The sequence below is a fragment of the Mus musculus genome, chromosome 8 (assembly GCF_000001635.26).
Source record: "Mus musculus strain C57BL/6J chromosome 8, GRCm38.p6 C57BL/6J".
NCBI lineage: Eukaryota > Metazoa > Chordata > Mammalia > Rodentia > Muridae > Mus > Mus musculus.
The window spans coordinates 36,187,835-36,208,347 of NC_000074.6; the positions used below are offsets into that span (position 1 = coordinate 36,187,835).

General features: G+C 44.0%; 1 long non-coding RNA gene across 9 annotated transcripts; it reads left to right on the forward strand.

Annotated features, from left to right (window-relative positions):
- The first annotated feature begins 638 nt into the window (after positions 1–638).
- On the forward strand, positions 639–15,013 carry Gm35520. 9 transcript variants are annotated; one of them, XR_870362.2, is made up of 5 exons: positions 639–835; positions 1,216–1,650; positions 6,863–8,123; positions 14,023–14,186; positions 14,266–15,013. It is a non-coding gene; the product is annotated as a predicted gene, 35520 (long non-coding RNA). The 9 variants fall into 9 exon arrangements; XR_003947533.1 differs by lacking the exons at positions 14,023–14,186; positions 14,266–15,013 and adding an exon at positions 8,336–8,747 and having other exon boundaries at positions 6,863–7,112; positions 7,773–8,123; XR_003947534.1 differs by lacking the exons at positions 14,023–14,186; positions 14,266–15,013 and adding an exon at positions 8,336–8,747 and having other exon boundaries at positions 6,863–7,112; positions 7,944–8,123.
- The last annotated feature ends 5,500 nt before the right edge of the window (positions 15,014–20,513 follow it).

The following is a 20,513-nucleotide window of genomic DNA, read 5'->3' on the forward strand; positions in this document are numbered from 1 at the left end:
TAGAAGGAGAAAGGTTACAGAGTCTACATAAAGGACTCCGGTGGTCTTCTGATTTCTTAAAGTTTAGGTCTTCAAGCATATTAAGGAAATGCTAGCATCTTCCCCTGGGATGTCCTCCTTGAGGAACTGACAGCCATTAACTCACGTTTTTTGTTTTTTGTTTTTTTTTTCTTGACAATCGACTACAGTTATGTCTAAGTGCCAGTCAACTGCAAGTCTATTATAGAATGGACTGTCCTTGGGGAAAGCGTGCAGTGGTACAGTGTAGTGTTCGAGCTGGCATTGAGGGGATACATTAGGTATTTGGATTCTCCACTGAACTACGGAAGTTTCCTGAATTACCCTCGTACTGACTGTACTAATGTCGATCGATGACTTGGTTAGCTAAGTAAACTGCAGACATTAGCCCTGGGCATGCAGTTTTTGAGTGTGCCCTACTCTCTGTCAGCACCGTGTGGTCCCACCCCTACCCCCCACCCCACCCCCGCTGCTGCCACCTCCCCCCGCCACGCCCCTCCCATCCCGCCCCCCCCCCCCGAAGTTAAACACCCACCCGAGAACTCAGCCGGTCAGGGTGGGCTTGATTTCTCTGATGCCCTTCTCATTCCTTGTTGTCATTCCCCCCCCCCCCAGGAATAAGCACCTGACCCAGTGAGGGGACACGGGCCAGAGCTCTGGGGTGTTCCATCATCCCCAAGAGACATATGAGGAGTAGGAGGTTGCTTTGGTGCAGCTGCTTTGTGACATCATTGCAAATTGAAACCTACTCAAGGAAGTGCAGCGGCCCAGAAAACTGAGAGAAGCAACCAGGGCAAAGACAGAGCTGGCTCAGTGGGTAAGAGCTAAAGGCACAAGTTCAATTCCCAGGATCCGCGGGTGGTTTACAACCACTTGTTAGTCCAGAGCCACAGGGATCTGACCTTCCTGCCCTCTTGGGTTTCTGTACTAGCACACACACACACACACACACACACACACACACACACACACACACACACACACAGACACACACGCAGTTAAAAAGAAAGTAAACCTGAGAGAGGGATAGGGTGGAAAGTGTGTGTATGTGGGGGGAGGGGGAACAGGAACCAGCGTTTAGAAAACGCTGTCCTTGAGCAGAGTCCTGGTTCTCGGAGTTAATACTGCTTTTTATTATCTAAGCCAGTTTCAACACGGGTTTCTGATCACTACAGTCAGTGTTGCTCCCCGTTCTAGAGATGAAAAAAGTGGAGGCTTAGAGAAGCTGAACCACGTTTCCCAGCCTCCACCAACTTCTTCAAACTGTGTGGCACCCTGTTCTCAGCACTGCGTGCCCATCACCATCTTAATCAGATCTCCACGAAGCCTTTGCAAGATCAGGCCTGTGGACGTTCCCTCACAGAAGGGTCATTAGGCCTTCACCTGACTCTCCACCCACTCCCTCCTCACCCACCCTTCACCCAGCTCTGCAAAACTCGGCCCTGGCTGCTCGCCATCTTTTGAAATGGTAGAGCATGCAGAAGGTACATGGTTAACTGAAGAAGGGACACTCTCTTCCGTTGCCGAGGCCGACAGCCATGCTGACATGGGACTTTACAGCTCTGTGGCTGTCTTGCAGTCTCATACATTCCTATGAGTAACCCCTCAACCACGCTTCGGTCAGAGAGCTCAGTAAGTTATTAGTTCACTGAGCTAGACGCGGACAAGCTGTTTCTTGGGTCTGTTCCTGGTGCCCTATTTTGGGTGGATAGACATTTGTTTATGTCTCCTAGGAAAAGTCAAGCATCATGAGAGTAGGTTGGAGTTTGAAGTGGCTTAAGCCTGATTTTCTTTCTTTCTTTGTTTCTTTTTCTTTTTTTTCTTTTTCTCGTTTCTTTTCTCTTCTTTCTTTCTCTTTCTTTCTTCTTCTTTTCTTTTCTTTTCTTTTCTTTTCTTTTCTTTTCTTTTTTTTTTTTTTTTTGTTTTTCAAGATAGGGTTTCTCTGTGTAGCCCTGGCTGTCAAGGAACTCACTCTGTAGGCCAGGCTGGCCTCGAGGCCTCAGAAATCCGCCTGCATCTGCCTCCCAAGTGCTGGGATTAATGGTGTACACCACCACTACCTGGCTTAGCCTGTTTTTCCTTATTCTGTTCTGTTCTGTCTGTCCTTCCTCCTGCCTTTCTTTCTTAATGTTCATTTAATGAGTATGTATGTATGTATGTATGAATACTACATGCATGTAGAAGCCCATGGGAGTTAGAAGAGAACAATGGATCCCCGGAATCAGAGTCACTGACAGTTGGGAGCTCTCATGTGGGTACTAGGATCCAAACCTGGGTCATCTACAAAAGAGCAGCAAAGGAGTCTCTGAGCCATCTCTCAGGTGCTGCAAATCGATTTTATTATCCCATACAAGATATCACTCGTGGGCAACATGATTTACCTATCTCTTGGTCTTAAGATGATAGGCTGTGGATGTGAATGCAAAGGGTTCTGATCATCCTGATGGCTCCCACCCAGGACAGCATCCCTTGTTGAGATGCATGACCGAAAACCAGGTCAGGATGCCTCTTTGGTAGGCCTTGTACTGTAGGAACCCTGGACTCATCTCTCCATGTTGCATAATGACTTACTCATCCTTCATGAGTCATCCTAAATGTCTTTTGCCTAGTAAGGAGCTCCTCCTACATGCAGGATGGGCCTGCTCCTGGCACTACATGCTCTCTAGTGTCTACAGGTCTTCTATGCATTACGAAAGTTAAGCAGTTGGTTAACATGCCTTGCTGCCAAAGTCTTCCAGTTTTAATTTCATTCCTAACACACCTGTCCACCAGCCATTACTTTGGTTTTTTCACAAGTTGTGTGTGTACTGACTGAGACAAAGAGAATACCTAAGAGGAGTGGGTAGTCAAGGTGGAGCCCTCAGGAGGCAGGAGGATGGGATTCTAAGGTCAGGTGTAGAAAAGGCTGGCTTCCACATGCCTAGAGAGATTATGCTGCAATGTCAGCATATAGAAAGGAAGTCGAAGGAAACACAAGAGAAATTTCATTTATTTTAGCATAATGATGGAAATTCTACATGTAGGAAAGACAGAAAAACTTTATATCACGTATTTATCATTACACACACACAAATAAGCCTGACCAAATTCTTTTGTTAAGAGAGTTGCATGGTGGCACACATTTAGTCCCAGCACCCAGGAAGAGACAGGTGAGTCTCTAGGAGTTAGTGGTCAGGCTGGTCTACTTAGTGAGTTCTAGGACAGCAACGGCCCCACAGGGAAACCCTGTCTCAAAACAAACTAAGAATGACCAGGTTATGGAAGACTTTATGGACTGACCTGGTTGTGGGGACCCCCAAGCATAGAAATTATTTTTTTGTTGTTACTTCATAACTGTAATTTGGGTGCTGGTTGTTGCTGTTTCTTTCTCTACTTAATTCTCCCCACTTTTGCTCTTTCCCCTTCTAGTTTTCTGGACTCTTCACACTTAGGGACCTCCCTTCTCCTCCCCCTAGTTAATGTCTATGTGTGTGTACACACCTGAGTGCTTGTGTGTGTGGGTAATTGGCAATGAATATTCATAAGCTTTTAACTAGAGGGGAACTGAGCATTCACAAAACAATAGAAATAACAATTTCATTACATGAGAGGGAAACCACAGTGTGGCAGAAAGGGAGGAGGGGGTGCTTAAGCTTAGACATTGGCTGTCAGCACACACAGCTATCAACCAAGGAAACACAAATGAACTCATAGTGAGAAATGTCCCCGTGTCAGTCGCTGTAACTCGTGATGGAAACTAGCTCATTTTTGGCTGTAGAAATGCTATCAAGGGAGCAAGAAGGAGGGGGCTGGCTGGTGAGGTGAAAACATCCCTGAGGGTACTGTCTGAAAACCTCCCAAAAATCCAACTCCCACTTCTTCACCAACTCTGATCTCAATGGAATCTGGCCCCTTAGAAAGATTAGGGAACAACCAAGCCAAACCTCTCATCTAAAGACAAAGACTCTGAGCCAATAGATAAAAGGAACCTTAACACTAGCACCACAGACCAAGCAGAACCAAGAGGAGAAAGGGAGGGGGGCTGGGGAGGAAGGAGAGAGGGCAAGGGGAAGGGAAGGAGAGGAAGAGGGGGAGAAGGGAGAATCCAACATGCTTTCCTCCAAACTTGGCTACTTTATGGGATTATTAGCAAAAACAAATAAGATATCATTAATAACTAAAACCTTTACACATGTATTTTGTAAAAATGTGTTTAAAAAGGATACCCACCGCCTATCCTCAATACTAAGCAAATTAGAAATAGCTGCCAGGGCTGGAGAGGTGGCTCAGTGGTGAAGAGAACAGGCTGAAGACCAAAGTTCACTTCCCAGTACCCACCTGGTAGCTCTCAGCCGCCTGTAACCCCACCCATAACTCTGATGCCCTCTTCTGGCCTCTGTAGACATTGAACACATGTGATACCCAGACCTACTCCTGCATCCGTACACATAAGAATAAATAGAATTTAGAAATAACTGCCACCATCAAAATAAGCAAATCCATTGCTCTTCTAAAGCGCTGTAAAGTTACTTAGATGGAGACAGAGAGAGCTAGGGAACTCCAGAGTCTGTGATGGGGATTGAAAGCTCTGAGAACCAGCTACAGACACTGTGAAAATCCCAATAATGGGAGGAGAAAGAGCAACTTAGGTAAGTGAATTAAAGCAAGCAATTAATTAAAGCAAGCTTGTTAAAGTTCAAGTACACAGGCTGCCTCCCTTAGGGTGAGGCTTAAGAGATCAGCATTGGATGCTGGCCGGACATAACAGAAGATAAGGCTTTTATCGCTCAGAGGTAGGAGCTTTCCAAACGGGGCTTTGGAGGGTAAAATAGGTGAGGTTATAGGGGCAGAACATAAGCATGACAGGTTCCTCACAATGACCTCCTGAAACAAAGGCGCGATTGCAAGGTGGTCAGAACAACAGGTAGTCATAACAAGGTAGCCATAACAATCCTTTTGAAACAAGGTAGGGCTGCAGTTACAGGATGCTTATTAACATTTTGAAACAAAGGCATGATTGCCATTACCAGAACATGCAGTACAGAATTGTTCGTAGTTAAGGTTACAGGCAGAGCATAGCCCGATCCTTGAGAAACAGAGATTTAATCATAAACAAGAAGAACCTAGTTTGTATTTTATAAGATGCCTTTGAAGCCTAAAATGAACACAGTCTGGTTCTTCAATTATCTCCAGGGTTATTTCTTAAATGTGTATAAGGCCCTGGGGTAGGATCTGGGGATGCAGAAGTGATACATCACCCTACTTCTGTCTTACAATTTAGAAAGAGGAGATGTAACTAATACATAAACATAACACAATTATGACATGATGATGTTGGGACCCCCTGTGGGGACAGTGGGAAGGAAGGACATAAGCCTCCCGAGAGAAATGAGATCATTTTGAGGAATTACTAAATCAGAAAAGGATGCTGTTAAGGAAAGAACGTTCTAGAGTAATTTCAGACTCACTTATGTTCAACAGTAGCAGAGACAATGGATAATGACTAGGAAAGATATCATCAGGATGAAAGTTCATTCAGGAATTACATGCTATAAATAAAATATTCCTTCCATCAAAAAAGAGCAAGGGATTGCCATCTGTCTGAAATTGTCTAACTATGTTAAGTAAAGTTTCTAAGGCTCATTTGACTCCTAAAATGTTATTTCTACAAAAACACAATTACTTCAAAATCAGCTATACGCATGACTAAATGCAGACAATTGGTGCTTATGAAACAGTGACTCATACCCCCACAGTGTCTCCTAAAAGCTGACTGCTCGCCAAAGCTGTGTCGTTATATATAGACGCACCAGTGCTTACAAAACCCATTGTTTTCAAGCCATTGCTGGAGCACAGCTAATTTCCAGAACAGAAACATATTAACTTTGCTACCAACAGATGGCAGTAATGGCTATATAGCAATGTTCCAGCTGGAGAACAGATTGGCAAGGAGTTAGCTCTGTCTTCTTGCTCCTGTACATGTAGAACCAAGGGACTTTATTGGCATCATTTGCTCCATTGTCTTTGTTTGGTTGTTCGGTTAGTTTTGTCTTTTCAAGACAGGGTCTCACTAAGAGCTCTGGCTATCCTGGAATTCACTCTGTAGTCCAGGCTGGCCTCTGATGCACACAGATCTGCCTGCCTCTGTCTTCCTAGTGCTGGGATGAAAGGCATGTGCCACTATGCCTGGCTTAGTAGTTGTCTATTTTTAAAGACGTCCACATATGTAGTCTTGGAGACAAACACAATTTCTGAAAGGATTCATGTGACAGTTAACCCTGTCAATTGGACTAAGTTAGAGATACCTAGAGGATTAGCAACCTAGTGTGTCTGTGAGGGTATCTCTAGAGAGGCCTGATACATGAGAGAGAGACGTGTGTGACATGGCACCATCCAATAGGCAAGGGCCAAGATGAGGTGAAGGTGAACACAGGAAATGACTTAGCTCTTTCAAGTTTCACTCTTCCTGATAGATATCCTCCATCTGATCTTATCTCTGGGAGACATCACTTCTTACAAGATCTGGTTTGTGGGTACATCACAGTTTACTTCTTCATGACTCAAGAGTCCCAGCATGACTGTCATAAAAGAACCAGACAATGTTTTCATGTTCTCCCTACCCTGCAAGTCTCACATCATCATTTGCAAAGAAATGCACGGATTCAAAAGGAGGGCATATATGAGACACTTCTTAATGGATGGTCCAGAGATTCACAGACATGTTTGTAGAGACACCACAAAGGCCTATGTATGGTGTGTGTGTGTGTGTGTGTGTGTGTGTGTGTGTGTGTGTGTGTGTGTGTGTAAAGATAAAGACATAGTGTATATGTGCCGTTGAACTCTCATCTTTTCCTCTATCCTCTAGCCTAAATATGAAATCATCAATGATGCTGGACCAAAGGGAGTCCAGGTATCACCGAGATGCCAAACAGAAGGGTACCTCCACATTCATGGTGGAGCACATCATCGACTCTTCACCAGCTACCTGCATGTTAAGGAAGATATTATCTGGAGTGCTCTACATATGGCAAACACCAATGTGTGCTGATTATCGAGATCAGCTGGACAAGCAGTGAGAACCCTGCTCATTAGGCCACAAGAGTAATCCCGAGGGGGTAAGAAAAAAAACCTCACCAGCCCCCTGAAAGTATAGGCTATTATTAATTCATCTTTACCTTGTAGGATGAAATTCTGTGTCTGACTTGCTATGTGCAATCAGAGAAACCCTAAAACAGTGAGTAAATTCTCGAGGCCTGAGACCACATGGCACCTAGTGCGGTGTGCCCTGAAGGAGGTGGACCTGGGAGCCAAGTTCCCATGCTCATCTTGTTAGATTCTGACGTTATTATATTGTTACAGAATGTAGTGACATTATTATATTATTACATTCTTTGATCAAAATGTTCACACTTCTCAAGGCTGAACACTATAATCAAAGCTGAAAAAATGACCCAAAGCAGCTTTTAGAGTCTATTGATGAGTTTGATCGGGGCAGGCCATATTCCAAGGGCTGCTTAACATAGGTATGAAGTCAAGGACAGGAAAGGTATGGGGAGTCCACTTGAAGCATACAAAGAAACGGGAGTGAGCCGTTCCAACTAGGATCCATGCTATTACTGTCTGAACTCTGCATGCTGACAGTTTTCAGAGAGCAGAAGCCCTGAATTTTACAAAGTGCCTATGAAATTCTTATTATTTTTTTAAAACCTTCTCCCTTCTCTCCTGTTGACTACTTGGGATTTTCCTGCATGTTACACATTGTTTCCCAAATCAAGGATTCCAGCAGAGTTATGATGTCACTCTTCATCACTCACCAGGCTAAGAAACAATCCAAAAATAAGAAAAACGAACAAATGAACGAAAGTCCTAAATTGGGTACTGCCAAGAGCTCAGCTGAATGAATCCTTGCTGGCGACAGATATATCCTTAGGAATGGTCTCTTGCAGATAATTGCTGAGAAGGCTTACGGTTTACTGACCTGCTGGGGTGCACGGAGAATTATTGACTCAGACCTAATTAAATTGTTGCCTGCTGCTTTTTTGAAATTCTGCCAGGGAATCCTTGCTGTCCTTAGCAGAGTCTTTCAGTTGGAGGCTGTGGCTGAACTGTACCAAGGGCGTTTTATGGTAAGTACTTGCCTGGGGTGGATCAAGGAGGGAGTGCATTAAGGACGTGCACGCAGAAATTTCAATGTGAGTTTTTTGTTGTTGTTGTTGTTGTTTTTATATTTTTGGTTTTTAATCTTTAAAATTTTTTTTTAGTATTTCTAGGTGTTTCTCCAATTTTTGGAATTATGAATTTGACTTAGTATAGCTTATGGGAATTTCTTTTTAAATAGGAGCTCCATTGACACTCCTCCTGGTTTCTTTTAACATATTACACCCAGGGACATTTTTAAACAATGTATTCTGCTGCAGAGATGTGAATACACAAGTCATCTGGGATAACGTCACACAAAAGGGTAAGCTTAGAGATGGCGACTGCTCTTCCAGAAGACTCAGGGTTAATTGCCAACAGCTCTGGCAGCTCACAATTATTTGCAATAAAATACACAATGGTATTTGTACAACTTACAAATTTTTTCTGGAGTCTATCCTCTCCTGTGTCTCAATCGAGAGTAGTTAAATTATGTATTATTGTTTCTTAGAAATGTGAAGACAGGATACAAAGGCCAGGTATTGCTCCTCGAGTGATCAGTAAACGATTTAAAAAAATAAAAAAAAACCCAAAAACCTGGAATATGCCCTGCCCAACCCAGTCTTCAAGTATTTTTTACATCACGCTGCCTGCCTATCAAACCATGGAATTTACAACTAGCGTGCAAAACAGAAAAAAAAAAATCTCATCTTCTCAAGGCCTTCATTGCAAGCATGCAGAATAATCATTTGCCCAAGACTGTCTCTTCTGGAGAAGACCCTCGGATTCCAATTATAATGTAAAAGCCCTCTCTGCCACCATAGGTCAGATAGAAATCCTAAGATTGCGTTAGCTACTTGAATCCTTGCTGGCGACAGATATATCTAACAGAACAACCTAGTACAGGAGGGATTAGTTTACAAGTAGTTCAGGGATACATTGCCATCATGGTAGAAAGGGCACCAGAAGGGAACACTTCCTTCCCAAGAGTAGCCTGGGGAAAGAAACTGGGGCAGAAGTGGGGCCAAGCTATAATGCTCAACGCTGCCACTGCCAACAGGGTAGCAACCAACCCATTTCTTCCTGCGCACAAGCTCTCCAAACAAGCTCTCCAAACAGTGTCAGCGGGGAGGGAAGGACTGTTGAAACACTAGAACCTGTGTTGAGACATTGCACATTCAAACCATAGTGAAAGCCTTGAAGAAGAACCCCACCCCCACCCCCAAGGAAGGTTGAGATCAACTTGAGAATTTAAAAAGAGTGTCACTTTCCTGTTAACCAAAAGCTGTGGGATTGCTATGGGGGAGGGGTAGATAAATGACATCCTCCAGTCAATGAGCTGCTGTCACAGTCTGAGGAGCCCACTTGGCAATGTCGCACCAAGCCTTATGGGAGTTTGCCCTGTCTCATTATTATTCTTATGTTTAGCAATTCAAGGATCATGCCTAGGAAACAGTGATGTCCTTTTACACACGTGGACTCTAGAAACAAAGAAAGTTTACAGTATTGCCCGTTGTAGTTCGGTACGGGGTTGCCTACAGTATTGTAGAAACAGCTTTCCTAAAAACTTGACAGAAGAGGCAGAGAGGAGCCTGTTGGGTATAGAGGATAGGTATCAAGTTCTGTGTGATGTCAACCCTGTGACATAGGAAGCCTGGTGTGGGGAGCAGGGTGTCCTGTGGAGACTAGGTGTGGGGAGGCCGCACAGTTTATGTTCATGTGAGCACACACTGTGATGTAACACATTCTCCTAAGCCTGCCTTTTCAGAATGAGTCTTTACCTTTAAGCAAGAGCTTAGAGACATGACTGTATTAGGAAGGATAACCTTTCCATGGTTGAGACTCCAACAACAAAGTACTGTGACAGAAGGGGGAGAAATGACATTTATTGTTTGTTAACAGAAGAAAATGCTATACAAACCCAAACAAGTTAGGAAAAAAAAAGAGAGAGTGCTTTGAAATTTATATATAAGAAATGGTAACTGAAATTTATTTTAAAAAATGGTAATTAACTGAAATAACCACTTATTATGATTTGAAAGCTGATGTTGAAATCCTTACAACCTCAACAGAAAAAATTATAGGAAATGGGAGATGAAAGACAATTGAAGTTTGGAACAAACCAAAGTAAGAAAATGGATACTCTGAGGGCATTTCTCAGCGAAAGAAAGGGGAGGGAGACATCTTACCTCCCTTCCTGACTTCCCTTGGGGGCATTTCCTGTATGTTAAGATGGCTGCTCTGCTTTTGGCTTTTGAGTGAAGCCCTGGGTCCTTCCCTTCTCAGGGACTCCTTGAGGCCCCTTCTATTTAGCAGACTCCCCTAGGGTCCGTTCACTTGAAGTGCTCTGTCTAGAGCTCAGTAGTGTCCTTACTACCCACCCCTCTAGCAGCAGCAGATCTGAGGCTCTCCTGATGTTTCTGTCTATTTGTGTGAGGTCACAATGCTGCAATCAACACCAAGTTAACTCCTTATTGGTGCCTGAATAATTCTAAGAAATTTACAGTGGAGCACAATCTCTGTATCAGCAAATATAAAAAAAGTTCCTTTTTCCAACAAGCAGAGCATAGGGAACGTTTCCCAGAGGTACATTTGCCGTTCTTAAGGCTGAGTAGAGGTTGCTTTGAGTGTTTTGTCTCTTTGTTCTTCATGTCTCTCTAAGCAATAGGCTGTTGCTCACACACACAAATAATATGGCTCAAGCATCTCCTATGAAATGGAGTTTATTTGTATATAAGCTACACATACCTTCCCATATGATCTATGTCTTTAAATTGATAGAAATATTAAGTAACCCAGCTATACTACTCCTGGGCTCGTACCCAGAAGATGCTCCAACATGTCATAAGGACACATGCTCCACTATGTTCATAACAGCCATATTTATAATAGCCAGGAGCTGGAAAGAACCCAGATTTCACTCAACCGAGGAAGGGATACAGAAAATGTGTTACATTTACACAGTGGAGTACTACTCTGCTATTAAAAATGATGGATTTATGAAATTCTTAGGCAAATGGATGGAACTAGAAAATATCATCCTGAGTGAGGTAACACAATCGCAAAAGAACACACATGATATGTTCTCACTGATAAAGGAATATTAGTTCCAAATACTCAAAATACAATTCACAGACCACATGATGCTCAAGAGGAAGGAAGACCAGAGAGTGAATGCTTCAGGCCTCCTTAGAAGGAGAACAAAATACAGGAGCAAATATGGAGATAAAGTGTGGAGCAGAGACTGAAGGAAAGGCCACTCGGAGACCGTCCCACCTGGGGATTCATCCCACATAGAGTTGCCAAACCCAGACTCTATTGTGGATGTCAAGAAGTGCATTCTGAAAGGAGCCTGATATGGCTGTCTCCTGAGAGGCCCTGCCAGAGCCTTACAAATATAGAGACAGATGTTAGCAGCCAACCATTGGACTGAGCACGGGGTTCTTAATAGAGGAGTTAGAGAAGGGACTGAAAGAGTTGAAGGGGTTTGCAACCCCATAGAAATAACAACATTATCAACCAACCACATACCCCAGAACTCCCATCAACAAAGGAGTACACATGGCTCCAGTTGCATGTGTAGCAGAGGATGGCCTTGTCATACATCAATGGAAGGAGAGGTGCGTGGTCCCATGAAGGCTCGATAGATGCCCCAGCTTAGGGGAATCAAGGGAGGGGAGGTGGGAGTGGGTGGGTGGGTGAAGGAACACCCTCATAGAAGCAGGGGGAGGGAGGATGTGGTAGGGTGTTTCCAGGAGGGAGGGAAACCAGGAAAGGGGATAATATTTGAAATGTAAATAAAGTATCCAATAAAAAAAGGAATATTAAATGTAGTGAGCAGGCTCTGTAATCCATATTTGGCTGAACTGTGGAAAGGGAGGGTCAACCATACTAGATGTTTGTTGCATAAATGAGTTTAGAGAGGCAACCGGGGCTTTAAAAATAGCCCTGGAAAGGATAGCTCACAGATTGCACCATGGCTACCACAGTCCCACTGTGCTTTGCAAAGCCAAAGGCTCAGAGAAGGTTGCGAGAGGACGACTTAAGTTTAAGTGAGCAGCTATCATGAGAACTAAGGAAGGAGAATATTGCGAACTCCCACTTGCTCAGGGATACAAGTGGACAAACTCTGAGAATAAATTACTGGAAGTATAACCATATAACCCTTATCAGTCTGAAGTCAGTACCTAGCCAATAGTATTTTTTTTTAAATAAAAAGAGATCATTTGGGCTGGAGAGATGGCTCAGCATCACTGACTGCTCTTCCAAAGGACCTGGGTTCAATCCCCATCACCACAGGCAGTTCAGAACTGTCTGCAATTCTTGTGCAGGGGAGATCTGCACCCTCACATGGACACACATGCAGGCAAAACACCGGTGCTTATAAGATAAAAACTGATAATAAATTATTTTGAAAAAAAGATAGAAAATGGTTGAAATTTGACTACTGACGGAGAGCTATGAAAGGTTCATTGTGACAAGTGACTCATTCCCCAGAGAGCCTGTGAAGATGGACACAAGCCATATCCAGCACGAGGTTGAGCGCTGGGTTTTTATTCAGACACTAACATCAATCATTATGCATTTTGGATCTTGGAACACTGTCATGGGTAGTTTGGATTTATCAATTGAGACATTTCATACAAATGAAAAATTGTGGCATATGGCTGGCTCTTCCTGCTGCAATTGTTTTTTTTTCCAATTTTCTATCAATTTAGCATGACTAAACTTCCAGTGAGCCGCATCTATCTAAAAACATGTCCAAATGAACAAAGGTTTACCACTAATGGGATTGGCTCACAGGGAGGGGGGAGGAATGAGAGGACTAAGTGCCTGGTGCTTTTTATGAATCTGTTGTTAGCCAAAGTAGCTGCTGATGTTTGAAGCTATGTTAAAAGAAACAATGTAACAAAGACAAACCATCAGTGCATCTGGTCCTGGAAAGCAGCTCAGTAGGAGAGTCACCTGGTCCTCCCTCGCATCCACAGGGCTAGTTTTTGTTTGTTTGTTTGCTTTTTAATTTAACAGAGAAGTGAGATTATTCTTTTCATTAATTATTCACTTTACATCCAGATCGCAGCCCCCTCTCCTGCCCCCCACAGCCCCTTCTCAGTGAAGGAGAAGAGGCCCTCCTCCTCTGTAACTAACCGATCCTGCCTCATCAAATCACTGCAGAATTAGGTACATCCCCTCCCACTGAGGCCAGACAAAGTGGCTCAGTTAGGGAAATGGGATCCGCAGGCATGCAGAAGTCAGGATAAGCCCCGGCTCCAGTTGTTGGGGGACCTGCATGAAGACTGAGCTGCACATCTGCTACATATGTGTGAGGGGGCCCAGGTCCAGCCCATGCTTGCTCTTTGGTTGGTGGTTCAGTTTCTGGGAGCCCCCAAGGGTCCAGCATAGTTGACTCTGTTGGTCTTCCTGTAAAGTCCCCCAATCCTTTCCTCAACTCCTCCACAAGACTCCCCCAGCTCCCTAATGTTTGGCTATGGGTCTCTGTTTCTGTTTGCATTAGCTTCTGGGTGGAGCCTCTCAGAGGACAGCTATTCTAGCCTCCCATCTGCAAGCATAACAGTATCATTTATCATGTCAGGGACTGGTTTTGGTCCATGGGATGGGTCTCAAGTTGGGCCAGTTATTTGTTGGCCATTCCCTCAGTCTCTGCTCCATCTTTGTCCCTGCATGTCACGTAAACAGGACACATTTTGAGTTAAAGGCTTTGTGGGTGGGTTGCTGTCCTTATTCTTCCAGTGGTCGTCTTACCTGGCTACAAGAAATGGCCACTTGAGGCTCGAGATCCTAGTTTTGTTGTTGTTGTTGTTGTTGTTGTTTTGTTTGTTTGTCATTGCATTTAAATTCCTTCTTTTCCTTCTTTTTTTTTCATTTAAGGCAAGAAAGGAAACTCAAGTGTAAATATGGAAAAGCAAATATTGTAGATTTGTTTATCTGTTTAGACAGTATCTCCATGAAGCCGGTACTACGTAGCTTAACATTCACTATGGAGCCAAAGTAGCCCTTGAACTCCCAGAGATCTTCCTACCTCTTTCTCCCAGGTGATGACATTAAATGTATAAGCCACCATACCCTGCATCTCCCTATTTCTTTCACTTTTTTTTTCTTTTTTTTCTATAGCTATACAGGAATGCAAGCTTGACTGAAAATTTTCTTCAGTATTTTAATCTGCAGTTGATCATCACGGCCAGTAGATGGTGCTTGTGTCCCTACAAGGAAAATTCTGGGCAGCATTAAATACGAGAAATTTTTAGAAATCTGGGAATTTAATGAATCTCCAACTGAACCCAGTAGAGAAATTAAGAATAGTTATTTCTTGAAACAATTTTATGACACCAGAAAAAATATCTCCACAAGTTCCTCTTTCTTCACAGGAAAACACAATGCCTGATGTCTGTCTAAACATCCCACATTTGAACTCTAAATTTATATTTAATATCATGGACATGTGGTTTCAGTAAGGACACTGTGGATGATGCCCAGCTCAGACACAGAACTTGGAGGCTTTGAGCTGGATCTAATCTGAAGGCTGGCTTTCAGAGTCCTGGAAGGTATATTGCAAACTGCTAAGGCAAGCAGACAGCCAATAATCCTACACAGCTGTTACTGACACCCACGAACCGCAACAGTGACCAGCACAGCAAGATGTCCCTACAGCTCATGGAACAACAGTGTGCATGTTCCTCAAAGATCTCAAAATAGATCTACTATATTATCCAGCTATACCACTCTTGGGTGTATACCCAAGGACTGTATGTTCTACTACAGCGAGTCTGCTACCTGCTCATTCATATTCATGGTTGCTCTATGTATAATGGCCAGTAAATGGAAGCAGCCAAGATGTCCATAATAAAATGTGGTCTATTTACATAATGGCATATTTCTCAGCTGTTAAGAAAAAAGAGGGAATTCTAAGCAAATGAACTGGAAACAATTCTTCTGAGTGCTGTCGTTTTAGACACAGAGACCTCCGGAACTTATGATTCCATGACATCACTTATGAAGTCTTGGTTCAGCCCCACCTTTCTTTCTTTCTCTTTTTATTAGATACTTTCTTTATTTACATTTCAAATATTATCCCCTTTCCTTGTTTCCCTCCGAAAACCCACCCTTCCACCCACTCCCACTTCCTGGTCCTAGCGTTCCCCTACACTGGAGAATCAAGCCTTCACAGGATCAAGGACATCTCCTCCCATTGATGACCAACAAGGCCATCCTCTGCTACATAAGCAGCTGGAGCCATGGGTCCCTCCATGTGTACTCTTTGGTTGGTTGTTTAGTCCCTGGGAGCTCTGGGGGGGGTATTGTTGTTCATATTGTTGTTCCTCTTATGGGGCTGCAAACACCTTCAGCTCCTTGGGTACTTTCTCTAGCTCCTCCATTGGGGACCCTGTACTCAATCCAATGGATAGCTGTGAGCATCTACCTCTGTATTTGTCAGGCACTGGCAGAGCCTCTCAGAAGACAGCTATATCAGGCTCCTGTCAGCAAGCACCTTTTAGCATCCACACTAGTGTCTGGGTTTGGTGACTGTATAGTGGATGGATCCCCAGGTGAGGCAGTCTCCGGATGGCCTTTCCTTCAGTCCCTACTCCACACTTTGTCTCTATATCTCTTCCCATGGGTGTTTTGCTCCCCCTTCTAAGAAGGACTGAAGCATCCACACTTTGGTCTTCCTTCTTCTTGTCAGTCCTACTTATAAACTTTCAAAGTTCCCACTGCTTTCTAGCTAGTATGTCAGCTCATGGAATTTTGATACCATTTCTGTAATACATCTATTTTCCTACAGAACTAAGTGTCTAAGAGATGGTGTTAGCAGCCGAATAGCTGTGTCAGTGTGGAACACAGAGTTGGTCCTAGCAAGTAGTTTGGAGAACCAAAGATCTAAACTTTAAAATGGGGCTAGCTCATTGGAAGGATCTGAGGTTTTTAACAAGTTTCCAATTCTAATCTTCAGCTATTGCCAAAAATAAGCTCCAGAGCTTGCATAAGAATCCCAATAAATTAACAACCAGATTGCATTAGCCTAATAAATGCATGGGCAACTTTTGACTTTACAGAACTTTGATTGCCCTGTAAAATCTGCTCATATGCCCCAGTACAGGGGAATGCCAGGGCCAAAAAGGGGGAGTGGGTGGGTAGGGGAGTGGGTGGGGGTGGGTATGGGGGACTTTTGGTTTAGCATTGGAAATGTAAATGAGCTAAATATCTAATAAAAAATGGAAAAAAAAGAAAAAATTCAGAGGTTGCCAATGGTGTAAGAATCAGGTGGACGGTGACTGTGGGGGCATTGCCTAACTCACTCCTGTGCGTGTGAGTTACCAGCATTTTTCAGATACTCTGACCTGGAGTAAGAAGGTAGGTTACCCGTGCATATGTCTCAGCTCGCAGCTCCTCTGAATAGACTTGTGGGAAGATCTCTGGGGTCAAATGCACGATGGTTCTCTGTCTATGGTGAAGCTTCATCCTGGGATCAACACTCTTCTTGTCTGGGCAACATCTGTACCAGAAAAATCCCCCAACTTCAGGTACACACTCTCAACTTCAACACACAGTCACAGTGCATCCCTCCAGTCTCACTGCATCCCTCCAGTTGCAAACAGAATCATTCCCCCATAGATTAAGTCTACAAATCCAAAGGTGTGCTCACTTGCTCTCTCTCTCTCTCTCTCTCTCTCTCTCTCTCTCTCTCTCTCTCTCTCTCCTCTCTCTCTCTCTCTCCTCTCTCTCTCTAGGGAATGATCCTTTGGAGTCTCTTTCAGCTTTTGGTAGCCCTATCATTCTTGGACTTGCAGAGTTCATCCCCTGCCTCTATGGTCACAGGGCTTGTTGTGTCTTTGCCTGCTCTTGCCTTTTGGTGGCCTCTCTTCTCTCCATGTATGCAATAACAATACTGTTAAGGACTCCTTTTTTCACTAGGACCTCATTTTAACTTAATTAGTTATACCCGGAAAGATCCCACTTCTGTATAGGTTTCCATTCTCAGATGCTCAGGATTAAGAGTGCAACATAGAAATTTTGCATTATAGACAGCTCAATCTATAGCAAGCTGCTTTAGTCAGCAAAGCCAGACACTAAAAATAGCCCAAATGCCCTTCAAGTAGAGAATGGATGAACAAATATGGTATCTTTACATAACAGGATATTACTCAGAAACAAGCAGATGAGTTACTGTTAAATACACCACCTTGGATGGATCTCAAGTGCTTAGTGTGGAAGAAATGGGAGGAGAGGGCTACACCCAGCAAGGGTTCTAATACTCACCAATACTTCCACACCCAGCAACGGTTCTACACTCACCAAAGATTCTATACTCAGCAACGGCTCCACACTTAGCAATGCTTCCACTCTCACCAGTGGCTCAGAGTTCTTCTATTTGTAGTAGCCTTCTGCATGAGGCATAGACATAGAAGCACAGGAAACATCAGTATTCCCAGGTATGGAAAGGATAGGGAAAAAATTCAAAAGAGACTGGGGGGGGGCGGCTGATGGAACATTATCATCAGCATCTTGACATTAAAGCTGGCTCTATGACTGTACATGTTTGTATACATCTAGAGAACCACACTGCAAAAGAATTGAATATATGCAACTCACACACCAGTAAGCTTGACCCACCCCTCCACAATGGTGTTAGAGAACGTGGATATTAATGGCTATGGGCTGAACATAGCTTGTTACCCCACCCCCCCAAAAAAACCTGTGTTGACATTGCATCCTCATCAGACAATGCAGAAGTGCAATCCGCAGGCCCATTTACGAGGTGCCTGAGGCTCTGCTCTCATCCGTGGGGGAGTCTGTTTATGTGACTGAAAAGTGGTGGTCCAATGGGTTATCTAGGGTGGGTCTGTTGTGGAAGCTTGTTTGGCTGCATCTCTCCTACACTCCCCATCTCCTGCCATGTGACGATGCCTTCTGACATAGCCCCTCAACCACAGGGCAGAGTAGGAGCCAAAATAAGTTTACCCAGGGGATAGAGAAATGGTTAAGTTGGGTAAGAGTCCTTGCTTGGCAATCCTGGGGACATGAGTCAGGATAGTCATGTGGACCCACGGAGCACATGCATGCACGCATGCAACACACACACACACACACACACGTACAAAGAAAAACAATAACAACTAAAGAATAGGCTTTATCTATACTGTGGTAGTGTATTATTAGCAGTAAACTGGAGAAGACATCCACATACAAGAAACACACATGCACACACTTCCCTCTCACACATAAACACTACCTTAAAATAAATCACCAACTTCAAGGTAAAAGCTAAAACTACCCAACTTTTAGAAGAAAACAGAAAACTCTTCGAAACCCTGGGAGAAAGCAAAATTTTCTTAGATGTGGTATGAAAAGCAGTCTATATAAGGAGAGGGAGTCAGAGACAGACAGAGAGGGAAATGAGACTTCACCAGAACTTTAAATATGTCCCCTTGACGAAGGAGTTCTCTGGGATATTTAAAGAATTCTCAGAAAACAAGTGACGTCCACGAGCAAGATTTGAGCAAGTATTTTAAAAAACAGATAAGCATAAAAAGATGCTCACGGTAAATAGTCACTGAGGAACTGGAGACTGCAGTCCAATAACAATGGTGAGAACACTTTAAAATAGCTAAAATAAAATGGGCAGAACAAGTGCTGGCAAGCACTCGGCACAGTCACTGGAAACAGACAAGCACTGCATTGCCAAAGGGAGTGCGGGCTGGCCAGTCTTATGTCAACTTGACACAGCTAGAGCCATCTGAAGGGAGGGAGCCTCAACTGAGAAAATGCCTCCATGAGATCCAGCTGTAAGGCATGTTCTTAATCAGTGATTGATGGGGAAGGGCCCAGCTCACTGTGGGTGGTACCATCCCTCTGGGCTGGTGGTCCTGGGTTCTATAAGAAAGCAGGCTGAGCAAGCCATGGAGAACAAGTCAGTAAGCAGGATTCCATGGCCTCTGCATCAGCTCCTGCCTCCAGGTTCCTGTTTGAGCTCCTGTCCTGACTTCTTTTGATGATAACAGTGATATGGGAGTATAAGCAAAATAAACCCTTTCCTCCCCAACTTGATTTTTGGTCATGGTGTTCCACGGAAGCTTTACAAATCCTAACTAAGACAGCGTGTAAATAGTATTGCCACTCTAGACAACTATTTGACAGGTTTTTACAAGGTTAAATATGCGTTTATTATATCATTGTTGTTGTTGTTGCTGTTGCTTATGTGTGTGAGGGAGAGAAAGGGAGACGGGGGGGGGGAGAAAGAGAGGGAGAGGGAGAGAGAGAGAGAGAGAGAGAGAGAGAGAGAGAGAGAGAGAGAGAGAGAGAGAGAGAGAGGAGGGGATGCATGTGTGCATGTGTCATGGCATGTTTGTGGAGGCCAGCAGACTTTTGGTTAATTTTTTTTTTTTTTTTTTTTTTTTTTATTTCTGGGACAGGGTTTCTCTTTGTAGCCCTGGCTGTCCTGGAACTCACTCCATAGACCAGGCTGGCCTTGAACTCAAAGATCTGCCTGACTCTGCTTCTTGAGTGCTGGGATTAAAGGCGTGCACCAACCACTCACCTAAGGGATAGCTTTTTAACCACCCTCCCCTGTGAATTCCAGGTACTAAACTCAGGTTGTCAGGTTTCTGCAGCAAGTATCTTTACCAGCTGAGCTATCTTGGTGACCCCAAAACATACATTGAATACACACTTCCCTTCCTCCCTCCGTTTCTCTCTCCCCGACTTCCCACACCTTCCTTGGAAGAGTCTGACTTTGCTTCTTTCAGTATCTGATTCGTGTAGCACTGCCTTACACTTAGGCTGAGTGAATTAAAGCTGAGGAAGCATCCACTGAGCTCCTCACAGTAACAACTTCGCAAGAGTGAAGAAGACAGTTCAAGTATACAGAGATCGTAGATTCCGCGCCCCCCCCCCGTGTAATTATTATATATGATGGTTCTGCTAGCGGTTTTGTTCTTGAATTTTGATCTCTGCCAAGTGACATTCCATAGAGATAAGAATACCCTCCTTGAAATTTGACTGAACAATACAAATCTAGTACCCGTTGAGGCCGTTTTCTCATCACTGGAATAAAACACTTGAGACAAATCCTCTTACAAGGAAGAAAGGTTTGCTTTCGCTCAAAGTTTTCAGTCCATAACCACTGGTCCTGTTGCTTTGTGGCCAGGCAATGTGACACCGCAGAAGGCCATAGGTGAGGGGAACTGGTTACTCCTGGCCAGTTGGGAAACAAAATGAGAGACAGGAACGGGCTGGATCCCACCTTCAAGAGCGGCATCTCAAGGCCCTTCTTCCCAGGAAGCCCCACCTCCGGAAGGCTCCACCCTCTGCCAATGGTGCCACAGGCAGGAGGCAGAGCTTTCGACCCCAGAGGCTTTGGGTGA